This window comes from Halichoeres trimaculatus, unplaced genomic scaffold (genome assembly GCF_033239565.1).
Source record: "Halichoeres trimaculatus isolate MK-OKI-2021-1 unplaced genomic scaffold, fHalTri1.1 fHalTri1_scaffold_22, whole genome shotgun sequence".
In the NCBI taxonomy this organism is placed as follows: domain Eukaryota; kingdom Metazoa; phylum Chordata; class Actinopteri; order Labriformes; family Labridae; genus Halichoeres; species Halichoeres trimaculatus.
The window spans coordinates 20,484,794-20,505,027 of NW_027437200.1; the positions used below are offsets into that span (position 1 = coordinate 20,484,794).

Sequence of the window (20,234 nt, forward strand, 5' to 3'; positions counted from 1 at the left end):
TCGGTTCACAGCTCGGTCAGCCTTCCCTGATACTATATTCCCGTTTGTTTCAGTAAAGGTTCTCCCGTCACATCGCATTTAGGTCGAGATGCCTGTGAACTGTGAATGCACCGCGCACAGGGACCCGGCCACGCTGAGCCTGCTGGGTCCTAGACCCTGCCTGTTTCAGGGGATGATCTGCCCATGTTGATGGTGGTGTTCATAATTTCTGGTTTTCTTATTTTCCTGATGAAGGCTGCTGAATGAAAAGGAGAAAAAACATTTAGTTATTTATAAAAAGAAACTTCTCTAACGTGCATTTAACAGAGAAATTCAAAGCAATCACCCTTAGCATTCCACTTCACTAAGTAGCCTGTAAAACGGTTTGAATATTTCAGCAATCAATAAAAAATTAACAAGCTGTAGCATGCAATAAGATGTATAATTCTCATATGTTAGTTTTCTTTAGTGGTGGTATTTTCTTCAAACAGTTAAAAATAGATATTTGGTGGTATACGGTTGTATTTAAATGTAGTATAAAGTAAAAAAAATAGTAACAGCATAAGTAAATTAAAAAAAAAAAAAAAAATCTGACAAATAAATTGCCTAAATTTAACATTAAATTCCTGGACTAAGAGACATTTAAAGAAATAATCAGATAAAATTTTGTATTAAAAGTAGTAAAAAGTACCTGATGTTCCCAGTTTTATCCCCTTAGCAGCAGCAGACCAGTGAGTGTGTGTCCTCTAGGAAAATGCAGCAGTGTTTCCCATCTTTATACGGACCCCTCCTCGCTGTACACGCTGATCCCTTCATTCTTGTTATCTCTGATTTCATGAATAATTCATCACTCAATCAGAACTACAACTGAGCTCGCTAATTGCTGCCTTTTTCTTCTTTTTTTTTTTACTGTCATCATCATTATTATTGTTATTATTCCCATCTCCTGTGTGTACTGTTAAACATGAAATTAAATTAATGTGATGCTGGGAAAAAAAAAAACTCTCTCCTAATAGCCCTGCATTAACCCTCTTGTTAATTTGAAAACAGATTTAGGGGAATTAATTTCACATTTGGATGCAGTTTGTGAGAGGAAGAAAAAAAATCTGCAAACAGCTCATTTAAGTAGTAATTTGTGTAATTGCTCAATTTGTTTTCCAGTGGAGAGAAGCTAATATTTCTTTACAAGAGACATAAAAAAAATGAAAATAAATTGAAAAACTAAATCTAAGAGATTTTAGATTTTAACTATGACTTTTTTGTATCTGCTGTGCTTTTAATAAAAGAAAGAAAATTGGATTTGTTGTACTTTTTTTCATCTCATGTCATCTTTATTTTTTAATTGAACTGACACTTCAGTGATGAATATAAAACACTCTAACAGCTCCATTAGTGTTATGTATGTGTGTGCATTTGTGTGTGTGCCTCCCAAGCAGGCAAATTTCTGATAATGAAGTGTTTAACACAGGTTAACACCTGTTAAAGCAGAAGGCAAAGATAATTTGTTGTTGCTAACAGGGTTAAATGTTCTCCCTGAATGTAATCCTGCCTTCCTTACAGATTTCTCTGTTGGGGCTGTGTGCCAGGTTAAATCCAGGTCACTGTTCTTTTGATGAAACAACGCAGTTGCATTTAAAATTGATGTTACAACTACATGTGCTGAAAGCAAGCTGGTTTACTTCTGTTTCCTTTTACATGTGCAGGTAGGAAACAAACAAGGAATGTGTAGCTCACCTGTAACATGATGCACTGCAGCTTATTTTTCATTTATGCCTACCTGCTGTTTCAGGAATAAAACAGTCACGTGCCACTTTAGCATTATTAAAACACAAAATAAACCTCAAGGTATTTAAAAATGAGTCATTTTTGATCTGTTGTGAAAGTTTCTTCCAGGAATTTCCTCCTAATTAATCAGTGCAGGTCTCCTCAAACCCTCAGGAGCAATATCTAGTAGCTAACTGATGTTGTGCTAAGAGTTAGCTATCGCTAGTTGATGAGTCTCGCGTTTTAATCCAAATATCTGCTTTCTACTTCACTACACACCTCCTTGAATAAGTTTTACATCGAAGTAAGTTTGATTTAATTGGCGTTTTTGGCGAAAACTCGATAAGGATTGTCAACAGTATGCTAGCGGTTAGCGTTAGCGCGCTAGCGATTAGCGCGCTAGCGGTTAGCCCGCTAGCAAGCTAAAATAGCAGTTGTATGATGCTTTGTGATGTGTTAATGACCATTTTTTATGTGTTTACCCTCATTTATCACCGTTGTGTTGAAAGTATGACTGCTTTTTTAGTTTTCTTGATGCTGTACTTGGATTATAAAAGGAAACCAATGCTGAAAAGTATTTAATTACTAATTTTACTGTCATTTAAAAGCTTTTTTTCCCACCTGCACTTGTTGGAGTTGATTTTATATTATGATACTTTTTATTTTAAGGCACAGGACACTGTACAAAACATAGTTTAAAATGCTATCTTTACAATATGTTTACATTTATTGCAACCTGAAGTATTTTAAGTGGGGGAGCTGTATTTAATTACATTTTAACATTTTACACAGTCTTTTAGTGAGCAAAAAGCAGAACTAGAGCTTAAATGATAGAAGTCTCCAACAAATATGATAAAATCTGAATAACAGAAGGTGCAGATCCAGGGAATTAGTTCTTAAAATATGTTGTTATCTACTCCTGCAACCTTTATTTGGCATGTTTTCATCCTAATCAGTCATTTCTGTGTTTTAGGAAACAACAGAGTCTGCCTGGAGGACTACCAGTCAGCTGTATCTACCTCCAAAGTAATGAAGAGCTTAAAGAGCTGGTCAGACATCCACATCGCCCCAGCACCTGCCAAAGAACCTGGATGAAAAGTGATCAAGGTAAAATAAAAAAAATAAAAAAGAAACACAAACAAAAACAATATGGTTCTTTTTCTATATGACAGTGTTTAGGGCCTTGTCTTCACAAAAAGATGGAAGGCTAAGCAGTTTCTCAAAAATGAAGCCAAAACATATCAAGCTCCTTTGCAGATAGGTAACATTAGCTGTCAACAAGGCCCTCTTAAATAACAAACAGGTTATCATATTAATTCATGGTTCTAGTTTTAGTTAGTTATCAAATGCTTCAAATAGGGACCGACGTAAATTGAAACCTATCAGCTACCGTATTCTGATGGAGTGGAGATGGACTGGACATGGATCTGGAGGAATAGAAAAATCAGAGTTGGACATTTTGAGATGAGGTTTAAATAATAGATTACAAAATCCGCAAAACGTCTGTGGTATTGAGTTATTTTTGAGAGTTCTCTTGATGGTTTTATCACTTTCCCAAAAGATGAGATCTTACTCAAGCTTTGGAAAACACAACTTCTCTCCAGCTGTTTTCCAAAAATTCTGTAGATTTCCTCTGCACCCTGTTGAATGTGAGCTGCCTTTGGACACCTTGCGCCCCTCAGGAACAGGTGACTTGTATGTGTTTTGACGCGCGTGTAAAACACTTTGAAGAGTCCAGATGTGTGAGAGGATAGAGGCGAGCACCTGCAGTGCCACTCCAAAGCGGGTGTCACTGCTCTACAGTCGGCGTCAAAACGTATTAAAATACACCTGCAGCTATTTAAAAAAAAAAACCTGTACCCCTCTCTAGTTTTCTTCTCTTTTCCCTCCTCATCTGTCAGGCGGCAGCAGCCAGTTGCCATGGCAACAGAAGCAGATGTTGAGGGGTTTCTCCTGTGTGACGGGATGTGAACTATTGACCTCTGCCCCTGGAAAAAACAAACAGAAATGTCAGTAATGGATATGGATTTATGAGTGTATGGGCTGCCTCTGAATTGCCTCTAATGCAGCTTGGCACACCATATGCCACTGTTTGCATTTTTTATGATGCGGGATGACTCAGTCGCGAGGGTTGAACGATTTACACGGCCCACGGAGTCTGGGGCTTAGCAGCAGCTCACATATACGCTGTAAATTGAAACTATAGAGCATAAACTGCACTGTGAGCTCCTCTCTCTGCGATGGCACGGGCAGTTGTTTATCTCCAGCCAAGACAAATCTAACTTTAGACAAGAAATAAAAGTGTTTTCATCAAACATGACTGAAACCAGAAACATGTGACTCACACGGAGTGAAACAGACTCAACAGACCCAGTGTGACAGACTTGGATGCATATATGCATTAACAGCTCGGGGCATAAAGTGAGTCACAGCAATGCTACAATAACCACAAGGCCCACTTCTGTATGCGCTTCCCAGGCAACGACATGCAGGCTGCAGGCTTTGACACTTTACAAACATGACCGTCTTTTTTGGTTTGATGGTTATGGTGCTCTTTTTGCATCAAAACAACAGTGTAGTGTCATGTAGCCTGTACTGACTCTGATAGAGCAGCTAGAAATAGTCAGACGTATTATTAAACAGTTTAAACTGCTTTTTAAAATCTTACTATGTCCCTCTGTTACCCTTATAGTAGCTCTAAACAATTTACAAAATTTCAAAAATCTATATTTTTCTCACACTGGTGTCTTAGAAAATCTGTATTTCAGTCTCTGTTGAAAAGGCTTTTTTCAAGCTGCTGTCTCTTTAAGGCACTCTGCTCCATAACCCCCCTCTTTCTGATTGGCCAGCCTTCTTGAGGCTTTATGATGTAGACCCTGGCGTTTTAGGCCTTCCCCTCAAATGTGTCATGAACCAATTAGAAGAGTTAGATGACATCATCATTTCAGCAAGTCACATGACGATCTTGTGGTAAGAATGGACTGTTTTGTACGGTGGCTGGTAGGTGTCAGACGATTTGCAAATGCCACAACACAACAAGAGTGAAAAGAGGTTACTTATCCAAACAGACACAGAAAAGTTGTAGAATTAAGTGAATGATAAACTTCATCTATGATAAATAAAGCTTCGTAGGGGTGTCACCTTGTGATATCCATCATAGTACTTATATTTCTTTATTCACGTTAGCATTAGAGCTAAATCTATCACAGCTTAAGTTATAAAAGAAATCAATCATTAACTGACTTTCAGAATCACAACTTTTCTGTGCCCATTAGGAAAACTGTCCTATTAACTTCCGTTGTGTTGTCACTTTTGCAAATCAGCTGACACCTATAGGCCACCGTAGTTTCGAGCAGTTTACAGTCATATTCAGGGGTTTCTACAACATATGAATAAGTAGAGGGATACAAATCAGCACACGTATGGTTGAACATCCAGCATTGTTACTGAATTTCCATTTTTAAAAAATTGGAAACCCAGAATACCCTCTCTTTAAATTTGTGCGTGGCTTCTTAATGTGCTTTAAATTTGCCGATTTAAAGCTACTGTGAAGACTTTTTATCTGGTTGCCAAACAAGCTGAAATTAATACTCATGTATTTTTGTGGACTAGGAAAACAAAAGGATCTATCAGTGACAGGATTGACAACTTCTTTACTTAAATACCAACCTTTGAAACTTCTGATGCAGGGTAGGCGTCAGATGAGACAATAATCCGCAAAAAATAACTTATATTAAAAAATGTTCCCTCTGATTCAAGATTTGTAAGGCTGTTGATGTATTAACTGTTGAAATGAATCAGGAGCAAGTATTTTGTAATAAAACACAAATTAAACATGGAGGAAACAGAATCTGCTTTGTCCACACGGGGGCGCCAAAATCAGCACAAACCAACAGTCAGTCAGTTAAAGGCAGATTACTTAAAAAAACAGTTAATGATACCACATTCATGTTGTTACTGATGATTTTATTTGGTTTAGTTGCCTTAGTTGCTGACTAAATTTCCTCACAGGAGCTTTAAAGTTGCAGTTTTCATTTTCAAGCTTTGCCGTCTTTCCTTCTACCCTCTTGTCTTCTCTCTTTTTACTTTATTCAGCTGCCATAATTTGGTTAGGGACATCTTAAAGCTACAAATCCAGCTCTGAAGTCCTCTGTAATAAAGTATTCTGGTTATTTAGGCCACCTTCCTGCTTTTCCATGCACACTTGACCAGCGCTGCAGAAAAACCGTCCTTCCAAGATTGACTTGATTATCCATACACAATTAATCTTTAATCCGCTCCACACCTCCACCCTGAGCTGTGATTCCTGCTCTCCTCCGGCCCATCAAACTTTCATGAAGGTAATGGAGATAAAGCTAAGATGGAATAACAGTTCCTGCCGTACAATCCCGGAGGAAAGGTGAAAGAAAACGTTTCCAAGGTGTTACGAGGTGCCAGACGGCTTTCTGGATTAGCTCTCGCGCCCAAATGTGCAGCCAGGACGAGGGATTGAATGGTATCGAGCGAAAGTGTTTTCCAATAGAATATTCTACGGGAGCCTGGGGGAGTACTGGTGTGTGTGTACATGTGTGTGTGTGTGTTTCCTGGTATTTGGGTTATGCCTCTGCACAGAAACTTGAACATTTTGAACTAAAGCGAGGTACAACTTGTTCTTTTGTCATCTGGAGATTTAGAAAGTAAGGAGTTTAGATGAGGTAACATGGAAAGTCTCCTGTTCTCGTAGCAGAGTGTGTGTATGTGTGTGTGTGTGAGTGTGTGTGTGGCACTTTGTGTCCCTATTAAGTTTTTAGCCGTGTAATTCCCCGCTTGTTGTACGATTCGTTTTTGTCACTCTTATATAATCCGGTCCAGATAAGGTGGAGCGGGCATTGAAGGATCTGCTGGATCAGGCTGTCCCTCTGTGTGTGTGTGTGTGTGTGCACGTGTGTGTCAGTACACATGACGAGACAGCAGAAAGGAAAAAATATGACATGAAAAAAAGGCCCAGCATGATGCAAATACATGAAAATAAACATGGCCCGGGGTGTACATTCATGCATGCATGGATATGTGCAGTGTATACATCTGCATGCAATAAATAATGAGCCAAACACAGAACAGCGGGTGCACAGAGTACACAGTGTACAGATGGGACTCGGCGCTCACCACCAGAGGGCGCTCATCCCCACTGAACTTTTGACCCCTGCTGCCGGGCATTCAGAGAATCTCTCAGCTGTGATTACGTGATCTACTTTGATTAATTGGGCAGATATGATGGTCCACACTGACTCCATGACCCTCGCTGAGGACAGAATCCGCGCAGGGCGGCTACGCGGAGCTAAAGCCAATGGAGAGTGTGAAGGGATTCAAATTGACAAACTATGAAACAGAGGAGAAAGAGAGAGGAGAGGGATGAGGACGTGGGAGGAGAGGAGGGAGAGGAGCTGACAGGAGTGGAGATAGATGTAAACGTGTTCCCATGATGCCATTCGACAGTCAGAGATATGTTAAGAGTGAAGGAGAGTTCAAACACACACAAAAACCTTTACTCATATGTTACCCAAAATCTTAACATCTAACTTTTCCTTAACTCCTTTTTTTGCATCAGTAAATAAAGGCAAAATAATACTCACATGATCCAAAACATATGAAGCCAATGAGCACAGAAAGATACACAAAACAGAAAACAAACAAAGCCAAAAAAGAAACATGATCAGTGTGTCACAAATGCTGAAGAAACTGACTTAAACAGCATCTTAAAACAACCATTAAGGTACATTAAAAAACATCAAAGACATAATTTGACATAACAAAACAAAGCAATGTTTAGATTTATTAAATAAAGTTAAAGGAATGGACAAAGTGATGTTCAGTCAGAGATGCAGAAAAACAACAAAATAAAATTTTAAAAACTATAAAAGAGGCACAAAACCTACCACAAAAAAAGAGATTAAATGACTTTGATGAGTTTTAAAAAGAAGGAAGAGTCTGCAGGACATGTGTGTCAGTGTCTGTGTTGGCCTTAACCCCCTTCCGAGTGGAAGAAGCTAGTAGAGCCGCAGCTATCGAATATTTTAGTATTCGAGTATTCGACTGAAAATCCCATCGATTAATCGAGTAATCGGATAAAATACATTTTTGTTTAGTTAAAGAGCAGTTATTTTTCAAATGAAATTTTTTCTCTTATAGAAAGAGAAGTTTCTGATACAGCATGTCAATAAGAGCACTTGCTTTGGTAGCTCCAAAATCTGTAAACACACTTTGACACATTTTTTGTGCCTTGTACATCTCATCAAATGTTGCTGACCCAAATGGCACCTTAGTCTTCAAACTCCAGAAAAGAAGCTAGATTTGTTGCTAGTTGCTACTTTGTATAAGAGGTAGCTTGAGGGGTCTGAAAACTCTCTTAATATGGCCTCAGCTCTATTTGAAATACCACACTTTGATCTTTTTTAAAATTAAACGATTCCTCGAGGCGGAGAAAATTACTCGAGTAATTTTTGTAATCGAGTACTTCGAATCATTCGAGGAATCGTTTTAAGCTCTAGAAGCTAGTAAGAGCAGCTATGATAGCAAAAGTAACACGAAGGAAGGAATACACAACCAAAGTGAAACAAAGCTCCAAACAGACGAAGCTCTTGAGTCTCTCCCACGAAGAAATGTGAAGCTACTGGTGGATGCTGGGCTAAGTGTGTCCACATAGTTACAGTTGGAGGCTGTGGATGTGCGCTGACGCTGACACTGACACTGACACTAACCCAAGAAGGAAGAGCGAAGTTGGAATTTGTGTTTACCAACAAGTAACTGAAATTCCTGCATCTTTAAAAAAACTTAAGAGAAGCAAAAAGACAAAGGTGAGATGCAAAACAACCACACTCTTTTAGATCAACTCAGTAGTTTGTAAAACAAAAGCAGATTTCTCAAGGTTACTACAAAAATTTTGAAAAACAGGAAGTAGAAAGACCTTTGGTGTCTTTCCTTAGCTGACAAACTCAAAGCAGTTTTCTGCCAATGAAAAAAAAAAGAAGAAGAAATCCCTTCTCAGGTTTCTTGAAATAAGAATGGACTAAAACGAGAAACTGACCCATTTGGCAGATTTCTTTTACTCTGTCTTTTCGTATCTTGAAATTAGACATTTTCTTCAAGTTTTCAGGTGAACATAGCTCATATTAGGTCTCACAAATCATGTTTAAGAAAAAATTAATTAATTAATACCGGCTTAGATTTCACTTTTTTGTAGGGTAGGAACCCAAGACCCCAATGAGACAGGAAACATCTACTGTTAGTTTTTGGGAGGCACCAAAAAGAGCGCCTCAGACTTTAAGGAGATTCAAAACAACCACAAAGATCTGAAGGAAAACCAAAAAGACATAAAGCAACTTTCAAAATGTCAACAAATATAAACAGTAAACCAGGTGCAAGTGAATTCAAAAACCACAAGGAGGCAAAATCACAACAAAGAAAACCTTCACATAGTTATTTTACAGAGTTTGACAACAGAAACACAAAACAGCTGTGTGTTCGTTGATCTTTGCGTTGGAGGCGTTTGGAGGCCTTCACATGACATGTTGACCTACAGTTCATACCCTCATCTTCATCTTCCTCCTGCAGTTTATGTTTTATTCTTTCATTATTCCAGCCTCTGGGCCAGAATGAGCTGATCAGAGGATGCTAACTTAAGACCAGAAATGTTTGTCATTCGTTTTCTCTTCCCTGACCTTTAGCTGAACTCGCCTCACAGCGCCCAGGAGGCCAAGAGCGGGGAGCGTCAGAGACGGAGAGGAAAAAAAAGGCAAATTTGAGTTTTCTGCAACGATTTCTCGATGAAATTCTTGAAAATCTCTTCTCTTACTTCAGAGACGCTGCTACGAGACGTGAGGTCTCTTTTACATATGTTTCTTTTCAGCCCAGTCGCTCCGTCAGAGGGCAGCTTAGAAAATATTTGTCGGACCTTCAAGATGAGTGGTTTTCCCTTTCACGTATAATAAAAAATACAATACTTTATTCATGCAGCAGGATTCACAACATGCCCTTCCTCAAGTATGTCCCTGAATAAATAACATCTGTGTGTTTATACATTTTTTACTTGGACTGAAAAGTAAACCTTCATATTTGAATTTTGAAGTATCTTATAATCAATCCACAGCTTTTCACACAGTTATCCATAAGAGGGGAGCTAAACACATTAAGTATAAAATAAAATATTTATGAATCAATTCTTTAACCTATCACACCTTACTTTGTAATTATCAGAAATGAATTTAAAATTATTGTAATTTCTCAGGGCGAAGTGGTGTCATTTATTCCAAGTCAAGAGATGTTTTATAAGACAGCAAACATCAAGAAGTTCAACTAGAATTTTCTCCATATGTAATGACTCAGAAAGTCAGAAATGTACGTCATTTTGCTAGGCTGGAAGTGGATTCACCACAAAAACTGCTCCCTCTGGTGGTTGGCTGCAGTATGGGCCAAAAAATCCGGCTCCCCAGTCATTCCAGATGGGCTGTGGTCCAACTTTGAAAAATGAAAACACCTGGTAGAAATGTTTCTCTCGTCTGATTGTTGTGGTGATTTGAAGATGTCATTTGGCTGCCTTGTATTCAAGTCCTCTTTTTCCTGAAATGTTTCGTTTTCATTAGTTATAAGAGATTAAAAAAAGAGGTTTTACGTCACATTTAACAATGATTGACAGCTGCCATTCTTGTGGGGTTTTTTTTTGGATAGTAAAATATGTCGGGAGGGAGAGCCAAGAAGAGTTAAGACTCTTGATTTTTCTCTCGATCAAGTTTTTCATCTTTTTTTCATAATCCTTGTATTTGGAGTGGATCATTACTTTGTATGGCTCATCTGTTGGTCGTGGACACCAAACTGGTTTTGTCTTCAGTGATATTTTTACTATTTTGTCTCCTGTGTTTGTCTGGAGATCCTACGTGTAACCATGGCTGCATTGTTTATGTGAAATAAGCTGTTAGCAGCCTGTAGCAAATCAATGCTAACTGGTGCAAGGCCAGATGTTTCCCACAAGGTGAGGAGAAGGAGGTGAGGAAGTGATGACATGGACCCGTCCTTCCATCCATCGTTATTGGGAACGTTAGATCTATCCCCAATAAGATGGACAAGCTAGCCATGCCAACCCAGCAACAGAGGGAATACCAGAAGGCAGAGTAGCTTAATGCTAACGGAGCTAACACCAGACACCAACGCCACATGTGAGGAGCTTCACCTGCTGTGAGCAGACAGGATCCAGGAGACAGAGACTGAACAGACTGCTGAAGAAGCTCAGTCCTGGACCCTGTGGAGGTGGAGGCTGGCTGACTGGACAATGATGGACAAGCTGTCAGCATCTATTTTCTTATGGAGCTTTTTACACTTTCTATACACTTTCTTACTTTTGTTTTCTTGATTACCGCTGTGACTCCTCCTGAATTTCCCCCTCAGGAATAAATAAAGTATTTTCTATTCTATTCTATTCAGTGGTGGTCAACTACCTCCCACCTCCCCCCAGAACTCATCATTAGACAGTTGTTAAAAAATCTAAAAACCTGTAGAAATATTTAAGAAACTTCCCTAAATCTCTCAAACCCATGTAGGGAGATTTAAATTAATCATTTTTAAATGTTTGCCTTTATTTTTATCTGCTGTTTTTAAATGTTAAAATGTTTAAATAAAAGCAGGGGGTATCCATGTCACTCTGCTTATTTAGCTTCTTTACGCTCCGCCATGCTGGATATGAATATTCTGAGTTTGATTTGCAACACGCTGTGGCAGCTGCTCATCCATGCTCTCCATCGGCCAATCATCTCATCCGCTGCCAGCCTTTCGACCAATAGGACGCCACAAGCCCTCAGGGGGGTGTGTCTCATTAGCTAGATTCCAGGACCTGGCTCTGGCCCACTGGACGCACTCAGCCGGAAAGGATGCAGTCCAGAGGGGGATTCATCATCTGCAGCATCCCTCTCCCTCTCTGCCTCTCAGAGCTGTGTGAATCAGATGGAAATCTCATACGTTTTGTTTTTTTGGACACTTGGTTATAAAAACTATCATTTCTTGATTTCACGCATCGGCAGTCTGCAGTGCTGAGCAGATCCTCCGAAGTTTAAGCATCCATCTGTCTTTTTTTTTTTTTTTACACCAGCAGGAACACTCTGTGCTTTTCTGGCCCTCCCTTCGCTCAGACTATTTTAGGTGCTCCGTGTAAGATTCACCTCGAGTTTAAAGTCAGCTGGATTCAAAGAGTCAGCTCTGACGAACATTTGTCCCTCTTTAACCCAGGCAAGATTTTAGACATTTCTTTTGCTACAAAACATCCTGACACAGACTGTAAGAGAATCAGGAAAAAAATAAATTTGTGTTTTTTTGTTGAGCTTCTTTTCAGTTCCTCATAATTTGAAGAAAATGCACACCGACGGTTGATACTTCCTTGATGTGGAGTTAACGCGTCTCTTCTTGTCGACATCTACCCGTCCTCGTTTAACCCCAGGAGCAGGAACATGTTGTGCTTTCACCGCCCTCCTTTGCACAGCGACTATTTTGGGTACGGACTCCAGAGGGCCTGTGTGGAATCATGGTGGTTTTATGTAACTGGTCAGAGTGGGTGTAATCTGGAAAGGCTAACGTTATCTAAACGAGGCCTCCTGGTGGCCGCCCAGGTGGGGGGCGGAGGGGCGGAGGCGGGGAGGGGTGGGCAGCGTATGTGGATCTGCTCATGGTCCATCGGGTTGAATATAAATCCTCAACCTTAAGGGACCTGCATTGACCTTTTCAGCGAGGATCAGTAAAATATCTGTGCTGCTGCTTCGGCTTTTAAAGCTTTTTTTTTCTATCGTCTGCATAGAAAAAATCTATATCCAGAAAATTCTGTAAGGTCTTGATAACAGCACTCTAAAGATGAACCACTTCCTAAGGAGGCATCTTTCAGTTGCTGTGTTTGTGCTGATATCCTTCATTATGTCATTATTGACTTTAGAAGAAAATGAGAAACTGAAAAAGCTAAACAGAACAGTATCAGACAGTTGTCAAGAAAAGACAAAGAATTTCGCAGATCACCTTTACAAATTTCATGAACGTTGAACCGAAGTGCATTTTTTTTGACAAATTCCTCTTTTTTGGGGAGTATTTGTTACAATGTGCCAGATCAAACTGGGGTTTACACCATAGACTGTCGTCTCCCAGACATCACCCGTCTCTTTCTGAAACGGTAAACGAAGCAGATTGGCTATCGCGGCCATATTGGTAGGGGCAAGGGCTTCGTGTACAGCTATAGGGCGCCAACTCAGACAGGAGATGTTTTTGAACCAGGCTGTAAATATTTTAATTTCTGCTTTTAAAACTGCTTTTTTTTTGGCTTGGTGTGTTTGTGACTTACCGTACTTTCGGAGCCTGCCTCATACAGACACTTGAGAAACAGCAGATTTTTGCACTTTCCCGTCGTCTCATATTCTTATACCGGAGGTTGCCGCTTGGTTTACACACATAGCAGCCTCTTAGAGTGTGTTATCCACGTTTTTGCATTCGACATTTGCTTTGACATTTATCGTACCCCTTAAAAAACCCATACAGTGTTTGAATACAATGAATCTTGGATCTCAAAAGCCCCGTTTCCACCAAGCGGTATTTCCACGGACTAATCCCGGGACAGATCCTCTCATAATCAAGACTAAACTGATCCAATCTTGGAAGGTGGAGTTACAACACTGCAGACCATTGATTGGTCGAAAGAACCATCACTTCCTGTGCGACAGCAGTGGCTGTATTTCTCCTGGCGGCACACCGTCTTCTCTGAAATGAAGCTTGATTGTCCTTTGCAACAAAGAGCCACATGGAAATCACAAAGAAGACAAATTGCTGGATGTCTTCCATCGTTGCTCTTTGTTTACTGTTTTGCGTTTTTCTTCTTTGCTGGATTTATTAGCGGGGTACACTGTGTCGCGCTGCTACAGCGTCACGCTGTTATTTAACTGTTGCAGCTATCGGCATCCAGCTTACACGCTGCCTACCACAAGGGGGCACAGTTGGCTGTAGAAACGCAAACAGCATCAGGCTTAACTGAGCCAAACCGCACCAAACTGTACTGATCCAAACCGGACTGCTTGGTGGAAATGGGGCGACATTTTTACTGAATCAAAGTTTAAATTCAAATTTTTAGCTAAGCTAGGTGCTGTAGCTAGCGGTTTGTCGTCCGGCACAGCTCGAAAACAGATCTGACCTCTTATAGGATATTGACTGTATCTATGAAACCAACTGCTGGACACATGATCTTTGATTTGTTATCATTATTTTTCATATTTTTATATTTATTTTTCCCTTTAATATTCACTTCTGATTAATTAAAGAGATAAAACACAAGTGCTTTTTAAATTACCGTAACTCCTCAACCATTTGGATTAGCAGGAAAATTCAAACAGCTCCTTTAAAAAAAGAGAAGACAGAGTACTCCAGTGTAATTACAGTCATGCACAGGAATGTGCAGCATGGCAATAACTGATACAACCCCTCTCATTGCCGTAACTCTTCAACTATTTGGGCAAGCAAAAAAATTAAACAATTCGAAACAGAAGAGAAGATGAGCTTACTGGGTATTTTTCTGACTCCTCAAGGGCCAAAATTAAAAAAAGGACCTAAAGATGGCAGCTCTCATGCTACAAATACAGATTTAGCCTCCCAATAACTTGTCTTAATTGCCATCAACAAAATAATTGAGTATCTGGAATCCTGTTTTGTTTCTCATAGTCCTCTCTCCTCTTCCAGTATCTGTCTATTTTTGATTAATAACTCCCATTTCATTTAATGACTCCCATTGTCATGTCTGCTCCCCTCCAAACACACAATCAGAACATGATTTATCATAAAATAGCTCCAGACCACCATGCTAATTACCTCCAGTCAGAAATAAACCTGGAGTATTAAAGCCACTTGAATATTAATGGAGGTGTTAAAGCGGGATTACATTTATTTCCTTCCTGGGTCAAGTACCGAAAAGAAAAACATTGTTGGAAAGACCATTATTCAAATGAGAGTGCACAGACCTTAATAGAAATCAGCCCAACCATTAACTTCTGTTTTAACACAGCCCAGTAATTTTGTGCCATGATTGACTGAGCTGTTCCCGACTATTGTCGAGCATGTAAATGTGGCCCTGTGCATATTTCTCAAAAAGCCTCATTCAGGACTAAAAAGGTTCCAAATAAAGATAAATTAGGGTTACCGTGTTGCCTTAATCTGAACTCATGCCAGATAAAACCAAACTGAGTGCCAAAGAGTGGTTTCATCGTTCTCTGTTTACAGGATTCACAGCAGCGGAGTCGAAACTGAGCGACAGCTCGCCTCTGAACTCAGATACTCTGCTGGTTTTTGTTCTTGGACGGCTTTAGATGGAAAGAGTGAAAAGACTTTTATTTTTATAACTTTGCTTTTAAAAGGTACACCAGAGCGTCTCTGACCTTTATGTCAAAAAACATCATCAGGTCATTTTGCTCCTGTCAAAAGAATTCAAGAATCTTTTTTTAACACCGTCGAAGTGGAGGTTGAAATATTAAGACACCACCAGGATTAAGATGCTCAGGTGAAATAAAAGAAACTGAAACTTAAATAACTTTTACTTACACAGTTAGGTGACAATTATACAGCTCTCATGTTTGCAAGTTAGTGTAAACTGCAGCCAGCAGTCTAGAATAGAATAGAATAGAATAGAATAGAATAGAATAGAATAGAATAACTGTATCGATCCCAAGCTGGGAAATCGTTGTGTTAAAAGCAGCACTTGACAAAGTCAGTAAAAGAATACAAAAATAAAATAGAATAAAATAAATAAAATTAAAATAATAAAGATACAGAAGCACTCTAGTTATGTGAGAAGAAGTTGTGAGAAGTTTATACACCAGCTATAAATTAACATCCCTACTAATTTTGAAAAGAGAAATTAAATTCAACATTAACTTAATTTACACATGTTGACTAAAAGTAATAAATTTGCAAATAGCAGCTAAGGTTGAAAGGCGATGTTTTTTAATAAATAAATATATATATATATATATATATATATATATATATATATATATATATATATATATATATATATAAAATAAAACACAGTTGTGACATAGGGTAATATGAAAAAGAAAAATTAAAATAAATAAATAAAATAAATAAAAAATAAATAAAAACTAATACTAAAATTAAAAAATAGATAAATAAATAAATAAAAAATAATAGTAATAATGATAATAAGCTAAGCTAACTATTCAACAGTTAATGCTTACTATTAGTCAATTACTCAAATATTTCCCGCCTCAGCTATAAGGAGACCAAAAACCCATTTAGTGACCATGAAAAGTTGTTGTATGTTAGATAAATATTATATTTGAATAAATATGATCTTTATATTCTAGCTTAACTAAGCTAGTTTTTCAGGTAGTCAATTTTTTTGTTTTGTTTACATTTTTATTTGAAGTTCTTCCCAGAACTCTTTAACACTACATACAACACTCTCAAACCTAACGTAGTGGCACCTGGTTTTCATGCTTTCTTGTGTTATATCAAATGTTTTAATGTTATTGTGGAAAAAATGTAAACAAGTTGCAGATGTTCTTTCACCTCCTTCTGGCTGTCACAATGCTTTATAATTAGCAAGTAGTAAAACACCTGAAAACTGCATTGAAATGAGACAAAAGTCACTTTTGGTTTTTTAAAACCTTTAAAAATCGTGGGTCATTGCTGCTGCTAGCTTAAACTAGCATAAACACAGTATATACTCCAACACTAAGTTTTTATGTGTAAAAAAAACATAAATAAGTTGTGTGCTTAAAACTTACTACTAGATGCTTTCTCCTTTTAGATTCTGTATGCTACAGGCCTAGCTAACAGGCTGCGCTGCTACATTTTTAGCTAACGTGAACAAAAGACTGACGTTAACTTTCTGTTTTTATCTTAGAAAAACAAACTTGATACTCTCACTTACCAAAATGCTGCTATTTCCATACACAGGGAGTGACGTATATTCCATTTATGGCAATGAGTTTGCTAAACATGAAGCTTAAGCTAGCACAAGGAGGGATTAGCTTAGAAAAAAGAAAGTTGATCGAATGTAAAAGTTTCATAGCTCCTCAAGATGGCTAATTTAAATATATAAACATTTTTTTTTGTTTGTTCAAACCCAGTTTAGAAAAAAAAGCACATGGTGTGAGTTGTGGTGAACTAAGTTAAAATGCTGTTAGCTTCACTTTATTTCTTGGCCAAATGTTGAGTCCATCCATCTATTTATCAATCTACTTTGCTCTGACTGTTGATGTTGATGGCATATTGAGATTTTGTTTTTCTTCCTCAAACCCTTAAAACCACTAACCCCCATGTCTTTGAATGGTGCAGAGCACCACCAAGCACTCTGTAATCAATCCAAGCTTATAATCAATAAATCCAGTCAAAATTAGCGACACGGTGAAAGATCCAAAAATACAAAACGAAAAAGCTTCTTGCTAATGATTTTTCTGGCTTGTGTTTTTGTTGGATACCTGATATCTTTTTAATATTATGCTAAAACGCCTGAAAATTACGTCTTATATCAACTGCAATTTGGCACCTTTTTCCCTTTAATGTCTCCCCAGACGCTTTGAAAACAGTCACACCCCGCAGGGATGATCAAAGGAGCAGGGATCCATCTTGACACAACACCCTCTCATCTCTCCTCTAAAGGCGGCACACACTGAAAGGACAGATTAAAAAACATTGCTGCCATGTTAGATACAGCCCGGCACTCGCACTCCATAATTTTTAGCCTGATGATTGCACACAAGTGTTTTTGGCTGTTGCATCTGGCTCAGAGGATGATGGAAGTTGTTGTATGTATCCACCCGCGTTTTCCTGGCTGTCAAAAATTGCATTCTGAGAAAGCCGTACTCCTCTCATCAAGAGTCATAATTTACTTGTCAAAGCAGGAGTCCTCTCAGCGTGCGGGAGGCTCCCTGGGGTTATAATTGCGAGACGGTTTGGTTCTCCTGAAATGCCTCCAGTCAAAATGGAGCACAGGCCTGCTAGTCAAGCCTTTGTGTACTCTTTCTTTTAAAAGTAGCCATTTACGCAGAAAATTGTAAAAACATGGTTAAAAATATATCTGACTAGCTTCGCCACACTTTCACCATCAACTCCTTGTCATGAAGGGTTTCAAACACTGATTACTTTGGTGCTCAGAGAGTAATCTCTACGCTGACACAAGGTCCCCATCTTGTGGAGAGAGGGTGAAAGTCTTTCAGTGCAGGTTAACCGAGGTTTCTATCAAAAAAATGTCAGAACTTCAGCTCATTTATGTTTTTTTTTTTTACGTATAAATAAGTGATGAAGATTTGCATGAATCATTCAATAAACTGTAAGTGAAATCTGGAGGTGGAAAGAAACATTTCCCCCAAGTAGGCCTGCAAAAACTGCTCCTACTTCAAGCTTTTATACTCCACCACAAGACTGTCAAAAAGAAGAAGAATCTGCACAAATTGAGATTTAAGAAATTGAATTTATAAAAACATTTCATTAAATCTAAAGAAATGCCAAAGACTGATTCAGTGGTTTTTGGTCTCCCAGACTTTTGAGCTAAATAAGAATAAAAATACCCCAAAATTACACAGATTGTAAAGCTGTTTTGGCTTCTTTCCCTTTAAATAAAAATCTCATAATCTCCTCTTACAACCCTTATTCAAAGCATCAGTGATAACAACTCACAGATATTAAAACCTAGAAACTGTCACTCTCTGTAAAGAAAATTACTGACTGCACAATCTGCAAGTGTTTGTCATGTTTATGTCTTACACGTTAAGGGTCTCATATCTGGAGGAGAAAATCCTTTGTTTACTGGGAGTTTACCCTGAGACGTTTGTTGTATCTCAGCCACATTCACAGCTTATTGATCACATTGTAATGGAGGAGTGTGGACACGCCTTCTGGTAACGTGGAAAAAAAAAAACTGATGATCTTTCTTAGCTTAGGAGAGACTTACATATGTTGTCAATAAGAAAGAAAAACCTTATATGGACTTTTTGGAAGCTCACAAACTTGGATTGTGATTAATTGTGTTCTTATTTGTCTCATTTCTTTATACTTTTTTAAAAATTGTCTTTTTACTATTTTTGCCAGATAGAGGGATAATATATTCATGTTAGATCAGATCTCTTTGTCTAAACCACTATATCAAAAAAATCAATGAAAAAAAAAACTAAAAAAAAAAAGATTAGACCTTATATGATCTACATTCAAAAAGTCCAGAAAAATGTCTTATTTTAAGCAATTATATTCCAAAAAAGGGATTTCCTGTAGAGTAAAAAATAAATAAAATTAATAAAAATAAATAATAATAATAAAAAAATAAATAAATAAATAATAATAATAATAATAATAATAATAATAATAATAATAATAATAATAATAATAATAATTTATTATTATTATTATTATTATTATTATTATTATTATTATTATTATTAATTTTTCTTACCCCATTAACCCATTCTTTTGCTCTTAACAAAAAAAAAAAAAAAAAAAAAATCAGGCAACAGTTTTTGTTTTTAACATCCTGTACTAAGATCACTTTGGGACATAATGTGACTGTGCCCTATAATACGTTTAATAAGATGTTTTTTTCCAAAAAAGATATATATACTTTTACACTTACAACAATGTCAAAAAGGAGTTCTTAGATTTCTCTTTTGCAGTACAATCAAAATGAATTTAAAAGTATGTAAATTTCTTGCAAAATGAGTCATCTCTAAATAACTTAAATTGGTGGTTTTCATTGTGGGAGCCGCCAGGGGGCACCAGGGGGGGCCTCAGAAAATTGGAGGGAAGGGAGAAATCTGATCTAATTATTATTATTATTATTTATTAAATTTTATTTTTTTATTTTATCTTTTATTTTTATAACCATTTGTTCTGAACATACAACGGGTAAAGTGCCATAATCATTGGATTCTTAAGTTTCCTAACCGTACTTTGTGCCAGCTGCAACTTCGGCATGATGATGTCATGATCTGTGTCAACCTGGCGGTTTGCGCCTGTTATTAAGCTATCTAAAACACTAACCTGAACTTTGAGGCTCTTCCTCTGTCTAACTACTGACTCCATGTGAGAAAGAAGCATCCCACCTTGGCTGACAGAGCCTTGAATTGTTTGTTAATAATTTCTTGTTCTAAACAAATTTAGTAATTATTAAAAAGTAAATTCTTAAAGCTGACTCTTCTGCACATATTTTGAAACATTGTCTGTCGGTTGACAAAGGGGGTCCCCGGCCAGAAGTAAATGCTGTTTCGGGGAATTGGCATAAAATGTTTGGGAACCACTGTTCTAGAGCATTTATGGAAATAATGAGTTATGGCTTAATGAGATATTTTATAATAATGATAACTAAATCTGTTCCATAGTATTGCTATTAAGAAAAACAATCCAAAACTAATGTCTTTTGAATCACTTTAGCTCAAATTTTTGTTGTGATGAGTTGAGCCGCTGCACCACAATTCACACCTATCCGAAGTCTCAAA

General features: G+C 37.8%; 1 protein-coding gene across 1 annotated transcript in view; it reads left to right on the plus strand.

Moving 5' to 3' along the window:
• Positions 1-20,234, plus strand: part of f13a1b (coagulation factor XIII, A1 polypeptide b) — a 70,870-nt gene that overhangs the window by 20,495 nt on the left and 30,141 nt on the right. Inside the window, exon 3 of the mRNA XM_074662282.1 lies at positions 2,717-2,850. The gene's annotated coding sequence lies outside the window, so the exon portion shown is untranslated. The remainder of the gene's footprint in view (positions 1-2,716; positions 2,851-20,234) is intronic.